The following is an 8,164-nucleotide window of genomic DNA, read 5'->3' as shown; positions in this document are numbered from 1 at the left end:
ATTATCGAAAGTGGTTGATATTTGTTATGAACTATTTCGACTACAAATAATAGAAAATAGGCCAAACATTTACTAGACTCGGAGAGGATGGGGCGTGCAATGGTGTTGTAATAGGCAGACGCCGAAGTAGATGGTGGCATATTGACCCGCTTACATATATTGTTTTTCTCCCGTTGCAACGTACGGGCACGGATTGACTTTGTCGGGTTCACCGTCACAATACGTTTTTTTCTCATGTCATAATACGTTTTTACGATTTGTATGGACAAAATCGTAATATAAACGAGGTGGTATTACTAATAGCATGTTCGTCGGTCCGTTCGACCTGATTCGTTCTAACCCTCCTGTAATTTTAGGTAATTAACCCGCAGTACAATTTAAAGTTTGTGTTTCGTTCCAGATTGGGCCTTTTTTAATGGGCCTGCAGAAAAACAATACGTGTAGGACACAGGAGCACGGGCTCCTCAATGCGTACGGTAGCGCCGCCGCCGCGCGCCCGTTCCTCTCTGGCGGCGCCGCCGCCCTGCTCTCGTTCCCCTCCCTATCCATCTCAATCTTCTCCCGCACCACCACGATCTTCAACCTCCTGCTGCCGTTTGTTTCCGATTTGGATCGGAGTCCGTGTTCCCCCAGGATAAGTGCTGCAACACGAATCCATGGCGTGCCCGACCCAGATTTCAGAGAGACTTGGCTGCCATTAGAAGGAGCCCTCGACCGGAATCTCCATTAAATCGCTTCATATCGCAACTTTTGAAGAGTCGTCCAGGATCGTCTCAGCCGAGTTCGCCGGAAGAAAATCCGCCGCCCAAGCGTACTACATCTGAGCCGGAAGAACATCCCCTGCCGGACATGCTACCCCAGAGGTATGTACTAGCTTTTGCCAAATTATTCTGTAAAATTTTCATCTACAGTCATAAAAAGTAATGTTCTTCTTGGTCTGGTCAGAAAGTACTGCACCTTTTTTCTGCAATCTTTGTATTTGTTCTGCTTGAAAAAATCTAGGACTGATCTCTCTGCCATTGTTCAGATCACATCTTCCTTTGCTAGAACACGTGAGCTGATTCCGACTTTGGCCTCAAGTTGCTCCCGTCAATGACAAGTGGTTAGTTTTATGGGGTTCACAATTGACTTTTTCAACTATAACACAATAGTCAGTGCATGAGACAGAGATAACTCATGTTGGATCGACACATCCATATCAGATAGCTATATTCAGCGCAAGTTATTGATATATTTCTTCAACTACCTCTCATTTACTGCATGTTGATTTTCTCATGAACTGCTTGCTGCAAATATAGGGAGGAGTGGGAGTGCTGTGTTCATGAAATTGAGTATCTCAGAAGAATTTGGTTTGGCACTTATTTTCCTCAACCTGTTATTCTTCAAATGTGCTTCCCATGGATTTGATAAATTTGGTGAGATAATGTTATGTGTCAGGTATGGCCATAAGATACTCATGAAACTTATTTTATTTTGCCTCACACAAGATGTATGTTGTTTAGACTCATGTACTGCCAGTACTGGTAGATCGATGATCTAAGGATCATATGAATGATTAATGGAGGATAATTCATATTCAGTTCTCCTCTCAATTTTTGTGGTGCCAAGCTTGATCTTTATCCATCTAACTGACTGAAAGTGCCTTCTAATCACTATTGAACGCATATGTTAGTTAGTTTGACTGTATACACCACACAAAAAGTAAAAAATGAATTCTAGAAAAAATTAGACACAAATACTACAGAACCAGTGGACCCTCGAGAAACAAAAGGCACACCTAAAGGATTTTTTCTTAACAAAATGTATTAATTTGACTATTTGAGTATAAAAAATGTGCAATCGCAATCTTGCTTTTTCAAGGAAAACAGGGGACTGCTACATACTCGATATGGATCGAGGCTAATTATTGATCTTCCAAGTTAAAAAATCTGAAAATAACTTTCATTTAGTAATGGATACATAGTCAAGAAAGGATGCCTTTCCCGAAAGATACAAAACAAAATCGTGTTCGTGTATGTCCGGCTGACAGATGAATCGATCTCCTTTCAAGTATCAACCCAGCAACCTTCGTGTACGTACATGTGTGCATCAAGGATGCACGGGTCCATTGGCCTGCGTACCACACATCCCTTCACTAATTCCATCAGTATCATTCTTAACAAGGTAAGTATGATTCCCTAATCCCTGATTTTATTAATTGATCTTTGATGCTTCATCCCTAATGTCGTTATACCTTATTGATTCTATAAAAGATCTCAAACAGGAACATACCATTTTTGAGGCTACGATTCCTATAACTTGCCTTGTCAATTTGATAAAATTACATGTGTAATGGAGGTTGTAACTTATTACGGTTTACATTGTCAGAATGATATCTGTGTCATCTCTGAACATATGTATATATTTGGTGTGCCGGATTTTCTGATGTAGATGCTATATAAGAGGAAGCTATTCGACAATCCTGCTCAAGTTGGTACGGATCAGATCGATTTTATTCAGTAAATATTTATGCTTGATAGATACAAGCCTCCCTCTTCTGTCCTTCTTTTCTCCATCCTCTACAGGTCGCCAGCACATGTGAATCGTTCTCGTCAAGAGCATGCTTGTGACATCATTACTATATGTGATGCAGGCAAAAGGATGCTGTCAGAATGTAAAAGCACATTTAACCATTTCCTGTTTTTTTCCTTGCCTGTTTTCGCCGTCGTATACACTGCATCTCCCACTGTAACGGACAGCCAAATTTGTATTCTTGAAAGTTTTAATCATTTCTATTGCAACTAAGTGTTCAAGTGCAATCTCTAGCCAAGTTCTCTTTGTTGTTGTGTTGAATTTTGAGGAAAGGCGGCCAAGCAGCTCGTGGCATCTATGTCACGCCTGCTCTGCCGCTGCCTTGACCCGTCGACGACGTCGCCGGTTGAGCCGCAAGGGTGCAAGATCATCGTGGGGCCCATTGCATGGGCTCCGAGTATGCTTGATTGCCATGTCGGAGGCGAAGGTGCTAGAGCTTGGTGGCGTGTTTGCATTTCTGGATGCATGAATAATTGTCAAGGAGGCCGAAGCCAGCGCTATTACAGTTGGACTGAAGGAATTGTATAACGTATTCTGAGGCTCCTTGGTGGTGGAGATCGACTATGCAGTGGGGAAATGAGCTAGGGGCTGATTCTGTAAGCAGATCATTGTCCTACCCAATTATTGTTGATATTAAATCTGCGCTGAGTAATTTTTAGGCATTATCACATCAGAACTGTCAAGAGGGACAAACAATGGGCTGGCTCATGAACTAGCCAATGATGCTAAAGCTCATGGAGACCTTGTGGTTGCGTATGGTGTCCCGGACCAACTCCATGATCAGCTCTGAAAGGAAAACAATGCAGCCTTGACGTCGGCCTAAGTCTTGATGTAATCCTCAAAAAAGATACTGCTTGCAGACATGTTATACATAAACATGCATGTTGTAGGTCTGTTAATTTTAATTTTGAATACTGAGATCTATTCAGATGCTTTCCTTACTCTTATGGCCAAAAAAATCCAGCAGACAGTGACTGAAATTTGTTAGTTTCACTCAACGTGCTGCTGCTTGATCCTGGTGTTGAGTAGGTATATGCATTGAATTTTCCGTTGTGCCAAAACTAACAAATTAGAATCTTCCAATTTGGTGCTACCATATTTCAAAGTAAGAACACTATGATGCAAAGGAATCTTATTATGTAGCCATATGTAATCTCAGTTTGTTGCTATGTATAAACTATGATAGGAGTAGGCCCATATAGATGTGTATCCATTTTTGCCTTCTACTGATCTATGACAATGGGGATGTGCTGGACTAAGTGGCCGTTGCTATTGAAGCAAAGGAGTGGAACTCACAATTTTTCAATCAGTGGAGGTTATCTTTCATATGGATTTTATTATTAGATACTTGCAGATGTGTGTCACTTCCTTGGATCATGTTTGATTCTTAAAATTTTAGATGTTTCATGTAACCATCAATTATGCTACGGGCAGTCCCTGTACATTATTTTTTAGCTGCTCTAAAAAATTATCTCGGTTTATAAGCATCATACATTTTAATGTATAAGTAAGATTATGAGTTGATCCAGTGCCGAAAACAATTCAGTTGAACATGTTTGTTCTAGCAGTTTTAGGCACCAATTCATCTGCCGATCGATTGGAGAAGCGTGGTTGGGTCAATTGTGGTCTTTGTCCACTATGCAAGAGAGAGCAAGAAACGGGGCCACACCTCTTCTTCAAGTGTCGTGTCACACTTAGGCTTTGGAGATCTATCATCGAGAAGTTTGGGCTACCTCACGTCAACATTACCGAATGGCATCTTGATGACTCCGTCAAGAAGTGGTGGGTCAAGCGAACCGATGACCGAAACCCGAATTGGCATGCCATGACCTCTCTCATCATGCTCACCTCTTGGACCATTTGGAACGAGCGAAATGCTAGGGTATTTCGGCAAAAATTTGCGCCACCACCTATTCTCCTCCAAACCATCATTGGAGAGGCAAAGTTATGGATTACTGCCGGCGCAAAGAAACTAGGGACTATCATTTTGTGTGAGTAATTGTCATGTCGCTTGTATGGGGTGTCCTGTAAAACTCTAACTCTATTCTCTCCTTATTTAATAGATGAGGGAAATCTTATGCCTCCGTTTCGAAAAAAAAGTTTGATTCCATGTGAAGTCTATGATTGATTTTTTCTGGGATTCTTCAGGTTTGATTGGTGAAGTTACATTCAGCAAAGAAGATATGTTTATTTGTAGGGAATTTTTGTAGGTACAATCCATCCAACCATATATAAGTCTGATATTCTCATTCTTTAACAATGTGTACATGGCCTCTACTCTGTCATGTGTTGGAAAAAGGCTGGGACATATATTGTTGTTTGTATAATCTTACATTGTAAAATAATTTGTGGTAACAAACATGTCAACAAGGGCACAATTTTTTCTATACATAATTTCAGAAGTACTCCCTCCATTGTTAAATATATGACATTTTGGTAGTTTAATTTGAACCACCAAAACGTAAGGAAACAGAGGGAGTACTATTAACTTATTTGGCTGATTTCCCGAACTAAATCGCTAATTTGAACATTATTTCTAAGCTACGGAGGAGAGCAAATATTATTCATGGTATATTATAATTAAGAAAGAATAGTGATTTAATGGTAAAAAAATACATGATAAGTATTTGCACCAATAAAATATTTATGCCACTAGCTTGATTCTCGCACCTTGCATTCTCCCGTTGCAACGCACGGGCATTTTTGCTAGTCTCTCCCTATAATAATAAAGCACGGATTGACTTTGTCGGGTTCACCGTCACAATACGCTTCTTCCCATGAATTTACGCTTTCAGTTTGAATTTAAAACATATTCAAGGTGGTACTAAATTTTGTCTCTAATTTTCGTCTGTGCTTCCGAACATCGTTTGCAGCTGCAAAAGTCAACGGGCCAGAATTTTATATTATGGGCCGCTAAAAAAGTTTGTCCTCGCGACCTGCCATCCACTCCCTTTCTACTGCAGAAACCAGAGTTTGTGCTAAGATTTCAGATTTGAATTAATAGTCCCACACCGCCACTTTGTATCAAATTCTAGCAACTTATATACCTTCCAAATTGCAAGAATCAACAAGCCAAAGGGTGAGATACGACCAATCAAAGAGGAGAAGCGATTGAATCCAATAAAGCAGGCTGGGGTGTGCCAATAAGGAGACAGAGCCGGAGGATCTCAGAAAAAGATTGATAGCGCCGACGAGCTTGCGACACCAGCAACCGAGGCAGCCACCAAGCATGAGAATGCCGGACAGCCTCACGTGCCTCCGCCACAGGCCCGCCTCGCAGGACACGCAGCCACGCCGCAACCGGCCGACGAACGCCAAGTCTACAATCACCGTTGCCGGCCACCGCGCGCTGGGCCCGCCGCCGCAGGCCGAGCCGAGGCCGCGCTCACTCCACCACCACGGCATGGGGACGCTGCCCCCTGGCCACCGCGCGGGGGCTGTTGTTGGTCGGGCGTGAGGGTGCTGAATCCGGAGCACTAGGCTGCGACTAAGCGGGAGGGCCAGATCGAGCGACAGTAGAGCAACTCCAAAACGGAATCCTCCTCAGCGACAGTACAGGGGGTTGCTGTCCTGGATAGAGAAGAAAAGAAGGGAGAGCGTCTGGTGCACGTAGAAAAAGAGGAGGAAGACGATTGTGTTGTGTGGATTTTTTTGAGGGGTTCTGTTGTGTGGATAAGGGGGCCCGTAGTGGGCGGCGGTGGGTGTTGTGGCTAGATGTAGTGCTGGACCGGAAGCTGCTGGATGCATGCATCGATTACATTTTTTTCGGATGAGCACCCGTTATTACTTGCCGTTGGATGTCATAGTTTAATATTAATGCCACATCTTACAAATACATACTAGATATGATATTTAAAAAATGAGTGAAATATTGAAAAAAATATTCCTCAACTTTCGATGTCATCAATGTCTTGATGAGATATGGAGGAGAGAGGGAGGGATGAAAAGCAGAGAGAGAGATAGTGCGACAACGGTGCATCTTGCTCGCGTCCTGTTTCACCATGCACGAGGGTTGGGAGGGGGGAACACTCCCCTTCACTGTACCATCTATACCGCAGCTCTGCATACCCATCGGGGCCCGTTGATAATGTCGAGGGAAGTGGTCATGTTGGTGTGAAGGATGTGCTACTAATACTGGCAGCAACGTGTCAACTAAAGAGGGCCAAGCAGTATAAACTTTTTACTTTCCGGCTATCATATTTTAAAAGTGGGAAAGTATAAATATAAATTGAGCGTTGCTACACATACGATGTTGGCCATATTATTCACCATGACAGACAAACTCCCGAATACCACACAAACTCTCATATTTATTTTGTAGTTGTATTAAGTCAGCGACAATTAATATGGGATCGGAGGGAGTACAAATATCAAATAAGATACCACCCAATGATATGCCTTCTTCTATGAATTAGTGTTATCAAGATGGAAAAAACACATGGTTAGAATGTCATGTGATATTGATTACTAGGAAAGCCGTGAACTAAAAAATTTATACATTTCGTAGCCGCTTTGCAGAGATGGCTAGGATGTGATGCTATGATTACAAGAAAAACCATGAACTAAACAATTCATACACTAAATAGCCACTTTGCAAAGATGCTTTCACTGAAAGCACAATTCTTCTTCATGCTGGAGTATTTGATGTGGGTGCTTATTGGGCTAAGGAGAGAGTGATGAGTTTCCCATCCGTTGCTTAGGTTTTCTCCCGTTGCAACGCACGGGCATGTTTCCTAGTAATAATAAAGCACGGATTGACTCCGTGGGTTCACCGTCACAATACGCTTTTTTCCGTGATTTTACGCTTTCGGTTTGAATTTAAAACATATTCGAGGTGATACTAAAACGTGCATCCGCCAGAAAATACGTTTCCTCCCTATGCTTGTACGTCCGGTTGGGCCTTGTGCTTCTGGCTGGGCCTTGGCGGAAAGAAGCACACGCAATATTTTGTCCATCCTGATTCCTTGCTAAAATATCTGCCTGTACATGAGTCACATCAATGGCTTCACATATTTAAAAGTGCCACCTCGGTCTTTCACATTCACCTACACCAGTTAATATACCTCTAGAAATCTAGCAATCACGTGGCACCTGCGACGTGGGAAAACAGCAAGAGAGCCGAGTATCTTGTTAGAGTAGTAGATTCCGTGCTCGAGAAGCAGGCATTCATGAGGCGATGTGGGAAAACGAAGGGAACAAAAAGCACACATGCATGTACGGCCAAACAAAGATCGACGCATGGTCTCCTTGCGCACGACCATCAGCCACCCGGCCGGCACCACCACGAGCACGAGCCACGAGGTACTTCAGATGTCATATTGGCCGGCAGCAGCAGGCTCGGCGCAACCACCATGCTCGCTGTGGCGAAGGCCGCAACGCCGTACTCCCGGCCGGTGCCGCCTCGCATGGAGAGGCAGGGGATGCTCTCGATGGCCGGGAGCGTGCCAATCGCCGGTGGCCGGGCAGGACGAGGCACGGCGCCTCCGGCCTTAAACGTCGCGCAAGGTGCGGAAGGTCGCGGCCAAGGCCAGGCGGTGCTCAGGCGGCCGTGGACGGGCTAGCAATATCCATGGGGAGGCTAGCTAATAATTGC

The 8,164-nt window shown here is 43.5% G+C and overlaps 1 long non-coding RNA gene across 1 annotated transcript; it reads left to right on the top strand.

The window, feature by feature from the left end:
- The first annotated feature begins 455 nt into the window (after positions 1-455).
- Positions 456-1,584, top strand: LOC123100155 (uncharacterized). Its single transcript, XR_006448367.1, has 3 exons — positions 456-863; positions 1,028-1,102; positions 1,299-1,584. It is a non-coding gene; the product is annotated as an uncharacterized lncRNA (long non-coding RNA).
- The last annotated feature ends 6,580 nt before the right edge of the window (positions 1,585-8,164 follow it).

Source organism: Triticum aestivum, chromosome 4D (assembly GCF_018294505.1).
Source record: "Triticum aestivum cultivar Chinese Spring chromosome 4D, IWGSC CS RefSeq v2.1, whole genome shotgun sequence".
In the NCBI taxonomy this organism is placed as follows: domain Eukaryota; kingdom Viridiplantae; phylum Streptophyta; class Magnoliopsida; order Poales; family Poaceae; genus Triticum; species Triticum aestivum.
This window is presented reverse-complemented; position numbering and strand designations above follow the sequence as displayed.